General features: G+C 38.8%; 1 protein-coding gene across 1 annotated transcript in view; it reads left to right on the top strand.

Annotated features, from left to right (window-relative positions):
- The first annotated feature begins 10,884 nt into the window (after nt 1-10,884).
- Nucleotides 10,885-16,762, top strand: part of MOCOS (molybdenum cofactor sulfurase) — a 274,042-nt gene continuing 268,164 nt past the window's right edge. The window contains exon 1 of the mRNA XM_084509001.1: nt 10,885-10,986. The gene's annotated coding sequence lies outside the window, so the exon portion shown is untranslated. The remainder of the gene's footprint in view (nt 10,987-16,762) is intronic.

The raw sequence follows: 16,762 nt of genomic DNA, 5'->3' as shown, positions 1-16,762 counted from the left end.
GAAATAGCTGACAGCTTTCTGTGTATCTTCAGCATACTTAGATCATAATCCTGATTTTAGGAGGCATCTGTACTTACCTCAGTATGTTCATAATGATGAAATAATTATGTTAGTATTAAAATTCATCCTTTGCCAATAACAAGCTGCAGAAATCTTGAATGCTCCCTAGGCTAAGGTTCACAGTCTGTTTAAATTGGCCTTTCATGGCACAAGTAAACAGCTTTAATTATCTGGGCAGATAATCAAAGTATTCTTAGGTCTGGGGGTGAGGTTATATTAATCATATCCTACCTCTAGAGAAGGTCCAATTCTATCAAGCACTTCATGAAAAGGCAGGAGTGCTTACTGCATTATAACTCTTATTAGCCTTCACAGATTATGAAAATATTATGGGTACCATAATGTCAACTCTGTGAAGCTGGAGCTTCCTAATAACAAATTACTGAAGGGCCAATTTCTATCAATCAGCAAAATGTACTGAGTGTATATAGATATGTACCACCTGCATTCATCTCAAACAAGAACTGCCACTGAGTAATGCGCCTGTAAAGTGTGTGTCTATGATGCACAGTGCATGCCAGAGGCACATACACCCCCAACGTAACTGGGGCTGTAGCTGGTAGAGAAGCTTTGGGCTTACCCTGAGTTATCTGAAAAAGAAAAAGGGCATTACACCACTAAGATTAACGGTTGGGACTAAAAAACCTTTCTCACTTCTCTTCCTTCCCCAGTAAATCTGCCCCAAAATTCATTTGCACAATATTCAAGCAAAGAAAATGGCATTGGTCAACAGGTACTATACCAAAACTGAGATTTATTGCAAAATACATTTATTGTTTTGCCTTGTCACAGGCTTCCAAATACCTTATGCAGTGCTGTATTTATTGCATTACGGGTCCTCTACAGCTTTTCAGTTACTTCTATTATGTGAACTCAGAGGAGAAATAAAGTAGAAATAAATATACTGTCACTTTTCCAGATGAATTGCTCAAAATGCTAAACTTGCCACTGGAAATTTATGGCACTGGGAACTAAATTACATAATAATATAAATTTGGAAACGTGGCTCTTTTAACTTCATATGTTGTAATACACTGCCTTGACAACATCCCCGTGGAGTTAAAATAAAGTCCATATTGTTATGTTACCTGTAACTACTTAGAAAGGAAATTAAGTGAAATATAAGCTCAGCACATTTGAATTAAGATGATGATTTGTTAGAGGGTGCTTTTGTGATTGAAAATAAATGGCTGGGTGAAAGCTCTGTTTCCCACCCCGTTTTTTCTTGACTTCTTCCATGGCTAGGCTGGGAGGCAGAGAGCATTCTCTACTTCTTTCACATTAGATTTTCAAAGGACTTTTATTCTTCATTAGAGCCAGATTTTCAAAGTATTTCAGAGCTTATCTGAACACCTAAGAGAGAGTTGCTCTTTCACAGGTGCTTAGATTTCACTGCTTTCAACTGCAGTGGCAGACTACCACTGGGGATGGGAACAAGCAGGGAGTTAGGAGGATGTTGGCTAGCCTTGAAGATGCACGTCTTGTCTCTGTTGAGCTGTGTAGCCTGCCCTTCTCTTTTCCAGATTTTCAAATGCTTTTGACACCCAGTATAACTGCTTTTAGAAATCATTTAAGTGGCCAGTTTACAGCTGGTTTCTTTTAAACACCTGACTTGACTGTAGGCACTGAGAACTTTTGAAAATGTAGCAGAAATGGTAGATTGCAGTAATTTAGCCTGAATCCCTGCTGGACCACCCAAAAAATGAAAACTACTTCTATACCACTTGAAGGGAGTGGTCTACAAAGTGGTCAGGAGTGCAGCACTCTCCATTCCAGCTGCCCATGCAAATAGCATCAGCTGTGGGGTACGTGTCCTCTGTGTGTAACAGGGGCATTTGAAGTCCACGGTTTAAGTTGGGCCAAAGGGTCAAATGTGTTGCTGGTCAGTGAGACCATTCTTGAAACTTAAAAAAAATAAAAAAAGCCCAAATAGGGCCTGGGAGACACGTTCCCTACCAGTGAGATCCTTATGGCCCAGAAACCTGGTCAGGTAGGAGCTATCTTCAGGCAAGCTGAGGTGTATAGGCAGTCAGCTCCAAAGTAATGTGTGTCTGGGCCCACAGCTTCTCCTTCATGCACCCCAGATTAGGCCTGCCTTATATCCCATGGATATAAGTGATCTGTCCCCTTCAGGAGCTGTGGTGGGAAAAGACTTCACTCAGGTTTTCATTTCCCCTTGTCCATTTCCATCATGTACCTGCAGCAGTGTCATGGGGACAATGGATGCAGACCAGAAATAAAAATTACTGAAATGCATGCAATGTCAAAAAGTCTACCCTGCATCCTTAAGGTTTTATCCACTCTTTTACTGGTAAATACCTGTTTGTCAATAAACCAAGTCTTAAATACAAACCAGAAGAAATATTAATTTTAGACAGAAAAATCCTAAGATCCAACTCAAAACTCCCAAATAGGCAGTATGTCTTTGTTTAGATAGGATTTCTCTCACAACAGGCACTGTGTTTATATTTAAGATGTATTATGCCTCATGATGTTGCTTATGTTTCATAAAACACCAATAGCCATATGAGTGCATGCAAATGTCTGTTTCAATTCCAAAAGATCTTCTAGCTGTCACAACTGCAGACAGATTTTGAAAACTAACATTCAGAAGTCATCAAAACTGAAGGTAAATATATATTACAAACCAGCATCTCATTTGATTTAGATTTTCATAATTTAACATACAATCTCACAAGTGATTTGAGATTTTCATTTGAATGCATAGAGTAGGCAATACTGGGAGACTGAACAAGGTGCCATTGAAGTCAATAGAAAATGACCTGGGAGTTAGATGCAAGTTTGATTCCAAGTGATGAGAACATAGATATTTAACAAAAAAGTGCTGTGTATGTCAGACATGGAAAAGAAAGACATTATATAGATTCTTGTTCATTCACCTTCTTTCATGTTCTAATGATTTTCCTTTGCGCAATACCAGTGCACTCTGTAGCGTGCTGTTACTTCTTAGTCATACTGTCCTGAAGCAGAGGGAATAAGGAAATTGAGCTCATCTATAACACGTTTCAATAAAGTATGAAGGTGGTATTGGTTCTGTCACCTGTGGATTAAAGTAGCTGGTTTCGTTAGAGTTTGATAGCATTTTGTCCTTGTTCTATTATTTCATTGTATTTTATTTAAAAGGGAAAGAATTGAAGATATTTAAAAATACATTGCCATTGTGGAAAAAGGCAATTACATTAGCTTTCTGCTGCTGTACTTCTGTCTCAATGCTAAAATTTCTTATTTTTAAAGTAGGTTTTACTTTTTCACTTAGGGAGAGTAGGTATAGACTTTGCCTAAATCACTTGCGGATCCTCTTTCTTTTCTTTCTGTGTTTGTATCTTGTCACCATAAAAAATTAGTCTCATCTGAACCAATGATGAAAGGCCAATTTATTTCAGTGGGACAATAATGTCTCGCTTGGGTTTAATGTTTGCTGCCTGACATCCCAGAGGTGTCTAAATTGTTGTGAATGGACAAAGTGAAGCATTTCCTCTGAGAAGACTAAGCTGATGATTTGGCATAATACTTTAAGCCTCTTGAGAAATACCATGAAGGGCCTCATCAAAAAGCTCTTGAAATAAATGGCAAGGCTCTCCCTTGCATCAACAGACCTGAGCCCAAACCTCACTTCCTTTAAAAGCATTAGAAATAATTCTAGACCCAAATTTACAGAATTTTGTATTTCAGAACTCACTGCAGTGTATCTCCAGTTACCTAAGTCAATTTATTTCCTTTGTGGGGCATATGAGAAGCTCTCATCATTATCTATTCCTGTAAATTATTGATATCTGAAATGCTGATGCTTCAGCCTGTGGTTACAGTAAGCATTAAAGCTTCCTGCATTATTATTTTTCTTCCTGGCTCTTGTCCCATATTTTGGCCTTGTCCATTTCTAGAAGAAGTGGAGATGGGCTGTGATTGACAGTTCATTGTTGCTTGTGTATGTAGGATTATTTGTGTTTATTACAGGAACATCAGAGAAAATGCAATGTTAATTATTGATTTCAAGCGGAGGAAGACAATGCTTCCTTTTACTAGCAAACGTGTTTGCAGCTACAGTAAATTTTACTGTAAAAATTTGAAAGTATGTGTTTATTTATCTGCAGAGAGCCAGAAGTGATTCTGCTAGGCTTCAGCCATGTCCCTCCCACTCTCCCCTCTACTACTCTGTTGCCCAGAGAAAAGCTGCAGGTAAGGCATTCTCTGGAGCAAAGAGCTGTACATTTAAGCTGGCTGTCTAGATCTGGAAGAAAGGAACTGGATTTTGTTCTGCTAGGAAGAGAATGGCTGCCACAGATCAGGGAGGTTCCTCTCACAAGAAAAAAGAAAAGCAGAAAAAAGATTTCAGAGCCTTTCTGTTGGCCTTGAAAATTGTCACACCAGAGCCCTGGCAGCATGCCACAGTGCTATTCTATGGGTAGAGGACTGTGTGCCTGGGAAGCCTGAAAGCATGATAGTAAATCATTATTGTGTGTAAAGCTTCTGGGATGGATTACTCAACGTATGTTCCTGCGGAATTTTATCATCTCCTGTCAAGGAGAACATATTACAGAAATTCAGGGCTCTGTGTGTCTCCAAACTCCTCTGATAGCTGTAAATGCTGAAACGTTGGGGATGGCAGGGTACTGTACAACCCATTTCTCTCTGCTCATGTCAAAAGAATTAAGAGTGCTTGGCTCTCAAGAGCTTGGGATCTAAGTGATTTATTTGGGGTCATACTGAAGCCTGTAGGTGAATTGATCCATGACGTTTTTATGAGGCTAAAGCTGGTGTTATGTTAGGTTGTCCTTTCTCTGGTAACCCATGCTCAGATGGCAGGGAGCTTGGGCTTCTTCCCAGCAAAGCACTGAAGGACAGCATGGAGTATGATCATAAAGCCCGTAAACACAGAGCTTGCCTTAATAATTTCACAGGGATTTAAATTACATGTGAACTTTGCTGGAACAGGTCTAATATGGGATCTTCTCTCTGCTCCTTAGTTATGAATACAAGGAGAAATGTTTACCCTCCTAGAAGAAAGCATAAAGTCAGCTTCAGAGTGCTGAAACATTCCTGGGATGTTTTGAGTGCTTTGGAGGTACCGAATTCTCCATGGATGTTCCTGAGACCCCAGCAATGTCCCTGCAAATGCAGCATTACTAGCTGTCTGAGGCTCTCATTTTTGTTTGAAGCACACTGCTGCCAGGACAGTTTGGATTCTTCCCTTGGCATTACCCTGCCTCCTGCTCTCCTGCATCTCTGTGCCATCAATCCAGATCCAGAAACCCCATGAGCTCTATCTGTGGGCTGAAGGGAAAGGGGGAACATTGCTGTGGAAATAACAGTTCCTGACATTCAACTCGAGGAGTGGGAAATCTGCCACAACACCTTCTGCTAACGAAAAGTAAGCCTTGAGACTTGAGTTACATACTCAGTCCTGAAAGGCAGGCATCCCATGGAAAGCTGGCCTGGGCTACTCCACGGTGACAATGCAGGAGGACATTTCCCACCACAACTATATGCTGAAGCTGGCACAGCAGCTGGTGAGGCAGAATTCTCCCCAAAGAAAGTTGCAGATACCTTTAATGATGTCTAACAGTAGTCAGCTTCAGCCTGTTAATCTTGTGAAACACTCAACAAGTCGTGTTATTTTCTATGATGTCATGGAGCCAGCCCCAAACTCATGCTGATGATACCATATGTCAGAATATGACAGTCTTCCTTTTGACCACCATGTAAAATATATCATACTGTTCTTTCCCTCTCCTATTTACACATCCTTGCTCCTGTATATGATATGATTATAAAATGAGCTTCCTTCATCTTCCATTCATCTTTTAATTTACAAGAGCCAAATATACTTACAAGGATCTGGGTATTTCAGCACTTAAAAAAAAAAAAAAAAAAAAAAGATTATTTACTACTTTTCTGATAACAGAATTAAACTGTGCCTTGCCAGGCTTGCTTAGCTGGCACTAGGAAGATTAATACACCCACATTTGGCTTACTCAAGTTACAGACTGTTTACGCTAACAATTTGGAGAAAATGACACCAGTGGTCTCCAAGAAGTAAAGTGCCAACACAACAGATTTTAAAATCTGCAAGAAATAAAAAGATGGGCCTCGGTGAGAAATGAAAGCCTGGCATGCTGGATTAGTAAAGAGGAAACCGTTCACGGTATATAAAATACATTGTGTGTGCAAGACCTGCTTGCTAATCCAAAGCTATACCGGAGCTAAAAAGTTTGGCTTTTTCAATTGCTAAATATCTAGGAAACCCAGACATGCTAGAGTATTAAAATGTTCCTTCAAAATGGCATTTCATTGCATATATAAAAGTCTTTTTTAAAATAAAATCTCCATTTAAATCCACACACTGCAAATGCTTCTGCACTTGCCTAACTCAACTTGTTTACATAAATACTTGCAAGATTATGGCCTGAAAGTGCATCTCTTTTAACCTTTTACTCTTGACCTTACAAGAGTGATGAGTGGGATTTTTCAAGGATGCTCAAGAAAGTGAAGCATGCAGTTCTCCTCACTTATTATACTGGGGGCCTGATCCCTAAAGATCTCTTAAAAACCCTGACCAGCATATTTGAAAGAGGAAAAGAGGGTCCACAGCTGTGAGTCTGAAAATAAACAGTTTTAAGAGAAAGGTAAGTGTACTAAAGAAACCATCAAGAGAACAATGACTAATAGTTGCAACTGCAAGACGGAGCAGACCTGAGTAAATAGCATAATTGTACATGCCAAATACTCCAATGCAGAACATTTATTTTTATACCCTTGTAGGGAGGGGAATGTGTAGCAAATGACTCACCCTCGCTACCAACTGCTTACAGACCTCACACCATACTTTCATCTAAATTACTATGGCCGTTCCAGTAGTCTATAAAGAATGCATATATTGTGCATGAAAATACAGCTGAAACGGGAAGATGTAAAGAATGGTTATAAAGATTTTTAATAAGTTTTCATCAGAGCCCCATTGACCAGTTTATCAATAGTGTCCACATCACTTACTCTCATGTGTTTCAACATTGCATTGATTTATGGCCCAATCCTTAGCCAAAGAAGGCAGTGAAAAGATTATCTCTGAGAAGAGCATCTGTGCAATCGACTCATAATCTTCCAAATCAGAGGCTGAGTCGTTTCCCCAACAATATTCCAATTCCAAATATTTCCTCTTATGTAACTCATAAATTCTCCTCTCAAGACCATGAAAACCTTACATATCTGCAACAACGTGCTGAGACTGTTTCTGAGATTTTTTAAAAAGTCATGGAAACCCACCCCTCTTCCAAAAAGCCACTGACAATTTTTGTGCTAACCTGATTTGCATTGATAGTAACTACAGGCCTGAATCTGCTTGGGCCAGGTATGGGGGCTTTCTCGCAAAACTCTGTGGCTTCCAGCTCTGTCTTGGTTTCAGTCTTTTCTGAACACTGTCTTTAGCAGCTCTCCATTGCTCTGTCTATGGAGAGACAGGATAGCCCAACCTGCACATTAATGTCTTGAAGTACTGCACAGGCAGAGCTACCTGGGGAAAGGTAGTCCCTGAAAGAAAAGAAAAGCACTCAAAAACAGTTGTCTCAATTATAATTGCACAAGCTGTGATGTTTGAATGATTACTGATAAGGTGAAATGGGATGCTGAGTGTGGTCTCTTAAAATCTGTCGAGTCTCTAAGCAAGTCTAGTAAATATCAGTAAAACATTGATGTTATGTCCAAAAGCTGGCAGAGAAGCTCAGTAGGGATATGTTAGACAGTTAGACTGAAGCCTTTAGCCACAGTAAAACACTATATGAGACAATAGTTCCCTTCAGCACATTAGCTGGTCATGACAAATGATTCACAACAACAAACTGAAATAAAAACATACATCTAAATCTATCCCCTGTGTGTTTCAGGCTGTCATGAATTTTATGGAAAGAATATTTCCAATAAGCTTGAATACAAAAAGGAGCTCCTTTTACTAATTCTTTTCTTGCCGACCCAAATAACTCCACACCACATGAGGTGATGGAGTTTCACACGCCGGTACTCTGTTCCTGTGACTTTACTCTCAGGAAGTGCTATCAGCTAAATTTATGTGGTGAGCGGCTGAAAGGTGTTATTCTCCACATCCTCACACCTGAGCAGCAAGCAGAGCTCCCAGATGCTCTCACATCCATGATGCAGCCTAGAAAATGCAAATAATAGTAATAATAAAGTATTACCCCTGTGCTCTTTTTGTTCAGCATCACCTGAGGAATAACACTTAACCCTACACAAATTAATAGTGACTGTTATTAATCTTAACCAAGACTATGTGTTACAGAAACTGGTTACTGGTAGTCGCCAGATTGCTGGTGTTTTGGCTTTGAGGGAAGTCATGAAACTTGGAAACAAGTGGGACCTGGGAGCTAGAAGCTTCTAACACTCAGTAGAGAACAGAGCTTGCTTCCATGTGTATTGTGTAGAGAGTTTTGACAGAAGAAAAACTCTGACTGCAAATCTATCATGTTTGATCCTCCATTACAGCCAAACATGACTGTAGTTGCTTAAGCATGTTAAGATAACTTTTGAGAGAAAATGCAAGAACTTTATGCAGCAAATTATTTGAACATTAACATTTGTGCACAAGATTTTGAGCTGCCCCAGGACCTGATCAAAATGAGATATTAAATGTCCTGAAACAGTAGAAGGCATGCATCCCTGTCTAATATTGAAGTAGAATTAAAACAAAAACAAAAACAAAAACAAAAACAAAAACAAAAACAAAAACAAAAAACAAAGTGGACAGCATCTGAATTTCAGAAGCATCTTGCTGAAACACAAAGTTGGAGGACAGGACAAGGACTGAATTCAGAAACAACACAAATCAAGGTGGAGCTTAACATGCTTTGGTCTTAAACATAGCTAATTATTAAGTGACTTGAGATATGGAATAAACATTGTACGTAAAAAAAATATTCAACTGCATTTTCATTTTGAAAAATCAAAGTCCAAAATGGTTGCTCTTCTTCCCTTGATCCAAGTGTCAAATTTGGCATTAAAGTTGTTTATATCTGCTAAGTTCGCTAACAAAGAAAACATTGCCTTATTCTCCTAATATTCTGGTGGGGCTGGATTGCCCTCCATTGTGTATTATCAAGACTTATTTACTTTGTTGCAGCCATAAATTTTGCTCAGTGTTACTGAACACGTACTTTGAAGACCATGGAGACTCTGGGAATATAACAGGCATCTTGGTTTATTCTTTACAACCTTCATTTTCTTGGTTAGAACACTCAGAGGCTTGTTGAGCATACAAGACTGGGATTTAATAAACATCATATGAGGACTTACAGAAATTGGGAGAAAATAAACATGAATATCTGCCATACCATGACTGAGGTTTATTTTACAAGCACATGTGCTGTGAACACCAGAGGAACTATCATACATACTTATATATATAAATATAGCATTAATGAACTGTGATGTTATCAACTTTGATGGAAATTCTGGGGAAGAGGTGATCGATTCAGTCTAATAAGCCCATACACTTCATCTTTTATCTCTCAAATAAAATCTGAATTTTCTCCTGGTTTAATTTTCTTTAAATTTTGCCCTTTTAATTTGTCCCTTCTTTTCCATCTTCAGTTTTCTTTCCTACTTCCTTCCTAAATCTCACAAGTGGCAGATTTCCCATATCTTCCTGGTTCTCGGTGAACTATCTTATTTTTTCCCATCACCCTTTCAGTTCATCAGTTGTAAGACAGATAGTGTGCTCTCTCTAGAAGCAAATCCTGACAACCTGTTGCTCTGACAGCTCTACGTACAGTGCACATTTGATACCTTTTGAGTTTTGATCAGACATCAGATGTACAGTAGAAAGATGTTTGAGGAATGAGGATGGTGATGGATCAAAACCAACATGCAAATGACGTGTCAGCATTAAATGAAAAGCAAGACTGATGTTGTGCCACACTGTCACTTTTACAAGTGAGAACGAATTGCCCTCATGGAGTTCCTCACTTGATTATGGGTGCCACATTTTTTGAAAGACAGACAAATTGAAGAAAATTTAAAGATAGTAAAGCATTGGTAAATGGCCTGGAAAATAAGAATGTACAAGGAAAAAATCAGAGCTGGGCATGTCCAGTCAAGAAAAAATTGATCAAGGGGTGATATAATTTTACATTAAGCATGTTACAGTCATGGATGATTAATCTACAGAGAACGATAAGAAGCCAAAGGCTTCAAACAGAGAGGGAAAATGTAACTTTGATATCAGTGAAAACTTTCCAATACAAAGCAAAATTGACAATGAACAAATCATCAGGAAAGACTGCATAATTGCTATCATTGCAGAAGCTCAGGTTCAGACTAGAGACCCCCATCTATTTAATGTCGGTTAAGGGGGGCTAAATCATACCTGCCCTTTAAGAGGACAACCCAAAACCCAACCTTCTTCCAGAAGGTTCTCATCAATAATCCTCACAGGTATACTGTCTTGAGTTTTTGTCTTAAGTAAGCCACGAGCTCTAATGAGTGTTGGATTAAGTGTTTGAATTTGTAAGACTTTAAGAAATTAAAATATTCTCCCTATGGGTATGCAGAGATTAATAAAATTCAAATCAACAGGGAACTCTGGAAAAACTCATAGAGAACACTCTCAGTGATGGACGTGCCCCATAGCAACACCTGAAGTAGTTTAATGGGATTTTACTGTAGACAGTCTACTTGATAGATCACACCTGATCATCCTCTGAACTCTAATAAAATGCAGATGCATGGGAGAACATTATAAAAGCTAGTGGTGTTCTTCTTACCATCTTAACTCTGAAGGTTTGGTGGTGGGATTTGATGGTTGTATTACCTGGATAAAAGTGCTGTTGTGGCTTTCCTCAGCACAGCAGCTACCTATCAGGATAGTGTTCAGTTTACTACTGGGATTTTGTCCTTTAGAAGGTAATAATTCTCATAAAAAATAATTTTGTTTTTCATTATGACCTGATTTCCTTGGACTTGCAGGAAATGGGTAATGGTGTATCCATGACTTAAATTTTCTGATTCTGCTTAACTTGTGATACATGCTATGCACTATCATAATGCTTTGGAGGTTGATATACAGCTTCTGAAAGAGGAATAGACAGAAATATGCTGTCACAGAAGAAAGATATACAGTTACAAATGTGATGCTGGATATTGGCATGTAAATGTATGCAACAACCTTAAAGTTGGGAGCCTTTTATGAAGCACATCAACAGATAATTTGCTTAATAGGTTTTGAATAGGTTTTCATAGGACTCTAGATACCCCTTATAATGTTACATCTGTGTGTGAAAGATTTGTTTACCAAAAAGCCACTCCAAACCAGGTGGGATGTGCTCTCACTTAAACTGCCTATGAACTGTTAAGTAGTTAGTACAAAGTCCTCCTAGCCCTGAAGCTTAGTTCTGCAAATGCCTTTCTGAAAACACAAAAGTCTAGACAGTGAAGATTAAAAGCGAGCCTATATGTATACTGGATGCTATATAACATTGTTCTGTCCTCTGTTCATCCTAATACAGAAAACTAACTGTCTAGCTGTTTGTTTTACATAGGTTTGAAACTCTGAGTTAGATAACATAATGTTTTGGGGCTATGTGGTTACAACTGTGTCTAATGGGGCAGAATGTAAATTCCATAAGGGTAGAATGGAGTCCCAACATGTTAAGGCTCCAGAGATGTTACAGGTTCCTTTTCAACTGAACTGTGTTGCCTTTTGACCTAAAGGTAGGAGGAGTAGAATTAAAAGTAGAGAATAAAATAAGTGATGTTGAGGCTCATGGTGAGTTGGAACATGCACTTGCCTAATTGGATGGCTATGCATTTCAGCTGATACAAATATATATATAAACCGTTTAGAAGTTATGCAGAGAGCTAACAGTTCTGTAAATTGAATTAAGGGATAAATCTTACAAGCTAATGGGAACATTTTTAGATTGCAAGTGAATGCTTTGAATCTTACATCTGTTGCACATCATGTGCTCAGACCTGCTAGCTCTCTCTTCAGCGCGTGTACTGAGGGTCAGTTTAGTGCTGCGGGCAGACGGAGCATACTTAAGACATAGTGCTGTTCACTGGTAAAGCATATATCATATACCTGCACATGTACATTCATAAGAAAACTGAAAAGTTAGTGTGATGGATCTCTGTGCAAATGGAAGACACGTACATGCTGATCCTCCTTCTCCAGAGGAGGGGAAAAATAAAAAAGCAATTTATCTTGAAATGTCTCAAATTTTCTGCTAGGTTTATGGGCTCTGAGATTTTTCTTTTTTTCCAATGTACTTTTATGAACTCCAAGGTCAAATCATGCAGCTGAATTAGGTAACAGTGTCTAGAGAGGATGACTCAGTTTATTTGGGCGGCACAGTATGAGCTGCTCACAGTCCCAAGAGCTACTCCCAGCATGTCAGGGATTTGCAGGCAATATCTATGCTTGTCTTTTTTCCCCCCGCAGTTTTTCATACTGAAAAAGTTAAATCTTACTTTAGCTTATTTGGGGAGAGGGGACTAGGGTTTAAACATTTGTCCATACAATCAGAAAGGTTTTCTGTGCTCTGGAGATGAAGTAATACTTTTGCTTGTCACTGGGTATTTAGTGAGCATGTCTGATACATAACTCAATACTTCAGCAGTTTCATGGCATCTGTCTCTTCAGTAGAATCATAAAATTGTTTAGGTCAGAAAAAACCTTCAAGATCACAGAGTTCAACAATCAGCCTGACCTACTGAGTCCTGTCACTAAACCATGTCCCTTAGTGCCTCATCCACACCTAAGGGATGGAACCCACACATCTGAAACACCTCCATCACTTCACTGGGCAGCCTATTCCAATGCTTGACCCCTGTCTCTGAAGAAATTCTTCCTAAAGTTGAATCTAAACCTCCCTTGGTGCAACTTGACTGTTACCTCTCATACTATCACTTCTCACCTCAGAAAAGACACTGACACCTTCCTTAATGCAAGCTCACTGCTCGTGTTCCTCATAAGCCTTGTTTTGTAGTCCCTTCACCAGCTTCATTGCTCTGCTCTGCACGTGCTCAAGCAACTCAATGTCCTTGTAGCAAAGGGACTAAAACTGAACACCACATTCAAGGTGTGGTCTCACCAGTGCCATGTAAGGATGGACAACCCCTTCCTGCCCACACTATTTCTGCTGCAGGCCGGAATGCTGTTGGCCTTCTTGGCTACCTGGGCATGTTGCTGGCTCATGTTTGGCCAGTTGTCAATCAGCACCCTCAGGTCCTACAGAAAAGTAGTGTGTGATGGAGCCAAGGGGTGGGTGCCAGAGGTTGTGCCAGGCTGTAAGAGCAGATTATATCTTCTAGTGTGGTTCCCTAGAGTTCATCTTCTGGTGGGTGATGCAGCCCTGTCTGCCAAGTAACAAGGATGCCTGTCCTGCACCTCTGACTCAAGCACCAGAATTACCTGGCTGGTGTGACCTACTCTAGTGGAGGAAGGCTGGCCTGGCTTCCTGGGATCTTGAATTGAGGGGTCTCTATCAGAAGGAGGCACCTACTGTCTTTGTACACTTTGGGAGAGCTGGCACCACTCTGCAGCAGGGAGATGGAGGGAAGTCACCTTAGGTAATAAGCATATCAGCTGCATTAACTGTAAGCAAAAGGCCTGGGGGGGGAGGGGGGGGTTAATCAGCAGTAATAGTAACTAAAGCATTTTATCTCCTCCCTTGAGAGACAGATGTAAGTACATATTTTTCTTGGTTCACTGTTGCTAAATGCAGAGAAGACTTCAGCTTCTAACATGAACCAACCTGGAACTTCCTCTTAACTATGCCTAACACAATTAAAAGCACACTGACAATTTTATTAGGAGATGAGCATCCCAGTAAATAGTCTGGAGAGTTTCTCTATGATGGATTGAGTCACTGTTTCCTGAAATAGGCCAAAGATCACCTAATTTATATGCCTGATCTTCCATTTGGCTGTCTTAAACATCCTTTACAACTTAGACTGCAGGAGAAAATATGCTTGATCTTGTCTCAGTTCTGAGCAAACGATTTTGATTCCTGGAATCAGTCAAACCATTAAATAAAACAGTATGTGGTAACTTTTATGATGGGATCAGAAGAGATGGAAGAGGGTAGAAAGGGGGGTGGGAGCTTACTGCCATATTGGTTTAAAAAATAAATCAGGGAATAATGATTTGTTGATGCATATTCAAGGCACTCATCCCACCATAGGAGAAGGTGAAAAGAGATTCTACTAATGCAGTTGTTTTGTTTAACAGAAATCACAAGTGTCGTGAGCTTTCAAAGCTTTGTCTTTGAGAAAGGCATAAGTAGTCTGCTAAGTTTGTAACACTCAAGTCTGTTACCACAACAACCAGTTCACATCCTTCACATTTAGCTCCAAAAGAGCTCTTCTAAATTCAGATATAATCAGCTTTGCCTCAGAGTAGAGTCCTATCAAGTAAGGAAGTTGGTCATTTTTTTCCTGCATTAGCCAACTCTATCATGCTTTGTTTTTCTCTGGTAACCAGAAGACTGACTTAAGTTCTCTTATTTCCAACTTGTTAATTTAATTATAAATATTTAAAGTTTATCTTCATAAGCTTAAAATAAATGTTTTGATTGCAAATTTGTGAAAATCAAACTGGAAGAAACATTATCATGAAACCAGTAGGTTGTGCTGCAGCAATAGCAGGTGTTCTACGTTAACAGAAGTTAATGCAGTAGCACCTTATTGCTTCCTCTACCTTCCACGGACTACTGTAATCCTTTTTCACATAAGCAGTTTCTGTGGTTTTGGGACATTGTGAGGGTAGTTTCAGCTGCAGACAAACCTGCACCTATTCTGAACTCTTCAAAATAACACAAGTATTGAAGAAATGTTTCTGTGGTTTTAGTTCAGGATGAAAGTCATTTAAAAATAAATGACTGAACTTGGGATGACTTGGTAGAACTGTTGGTTTAATATCTTGGCTTTCTGATTTCTCCTCTGTGGTCAACTTCTACCCACAAAAAGAAATGTGGGGGAATTACTGTTTTGTCTTTTATTGTCTTTAGCTCTTGATTAAATGAGTATAAAAGAATGCAAAACAAAACGCAAAAGGGTCGGCTTGAAGAACAGGTAACATAAAATGTATGTAAACCATAGATTAATAAAAAGAGAAATGTAATGCCCAAGCACACTGATATCTACCTAATCACAGTTTTTAACTTTTTTTTTTTTACGTTTTCTTAATATGAAAAATAAGCAAAAATGATTTACTGGAAAATGTCTGTTTTTGTTATCAAAACCCTAGTAAATCATCTCTTAAAAGAAAAAGAGGGAGGAAGAGATTATTTTTCTTTGCTAAATGAGGTTTTTATGGGTCTTACTGTCTACTCTGTGGATCTTTGTTTCCATATTTCCTTCTGTCCTTGACTTAGTGAAGAAATGGGAATTCCATGAGAGATTTTCTTATGTTGGCAATAAAAACTTTTCCATGTAACTTACACAAATGCTTTCTAACCATCTTTTAAGTAGTGTAATATTTGCTTCTAGGCTTATAAACAAAATCATCACCTTTTTCTCTTGTAGAATGCATTGTAGATACAAAATTGGATTTGTTTTACCCATGTGGTTAAGAATGTCATTCCCCAAACTTCAACAGATAAATTATGTTGGCAAACATAGAAGGCATAAACTAAATTAAATGTATAACCCACTGTATTTGTGAATACAATAACCTCCCGAAAGCTAGTTATTTTTAAACCTATATTAGGGTTATCTTGGATATTATTCACTATGCAATTGTTCAAGTAACTCTTCTGAATACATGACACATTATTCAATTATGAAGCAACCTACAGGGCTTTGCATCATGGGACTCAAAACATATATGATCTGGCAAAATGAACTGAGAAAAATAGGAACCGATTGCTTTTTAAATACTGAAGCTTGAAGTATGTACCATTATTATTTTCTGAAATGCAAAGCAGAATAAAACCAGGCTTTAGACAAACTGATCTATTATGCCAACAATGCAGCTGACCTAGTTGTGGAACTTTCTTAATATTTCTGCAATGCCAGAATACCAGCAGAAGTCAGTAAAATGATTAAAGCATTCTCCATAGATTTCAGGGGATGACTGAGGTTTATTGCAGCTGTGATGGACAGGAATGATTTGTACCAGTGGTGATAAGCTTGATGTGGAACTGGCAGGCCACACTTCCATTGGCTGAAATGAACCATAAGAAATACCTTTGACAATACTGGTGTGGACCTGAATGAGAGAAAAGGATGTTTTTTCCCATCTCTATAATAAGGGAGAATCATTTCCATGTAAAACAGCAGAGAAATGTGGTATCTTTAAATAAATAAACAACTAAATCTGCTTTTTAAATTAAGATTCCTTTCCCTCATGCCATGCTGATGTTTTATATGGTAAGCAAGTCTTCCCTTTCTTCTTATTGGCAGAGCTGCTGCAATGCATAACAATATGTTTCTAATTCCTCTTGGTAAGCTCAGAACTCCTTTTTATGAAGGATCCACAATGCAGTGCAAACAAATGTGTACACCATAATCTTTTGAGAAAATGAAACTGGGAACGAAGTAATACAGATTATTGGTGTTTGCATTGCTTTGTATGTTGAGTGCAACCTTAAGCAGTTAATACTGGAAGACTCCTCCTGAATTTCAATGATATGCTTGCATCTGTGTTACATTGTTTTAAAAATTGATTTGGTCAGTT

The sequence above is a fragment of the Aythya ferina genome (genome assembly GCF_964211825.1).
Source record: "Aythya ferina genome assembly, chromosome: 2".
Lineage (NCBI taxonomy): Eukaryota > Metazoa > Chordata > Aves > Anseriformes > Anatidae > Aythya > Aythya ferina.
Note: the sequence above shows the minus strand (reverse complement) of the source record. Positions and strands in the feature narration are given on the sequence as shown.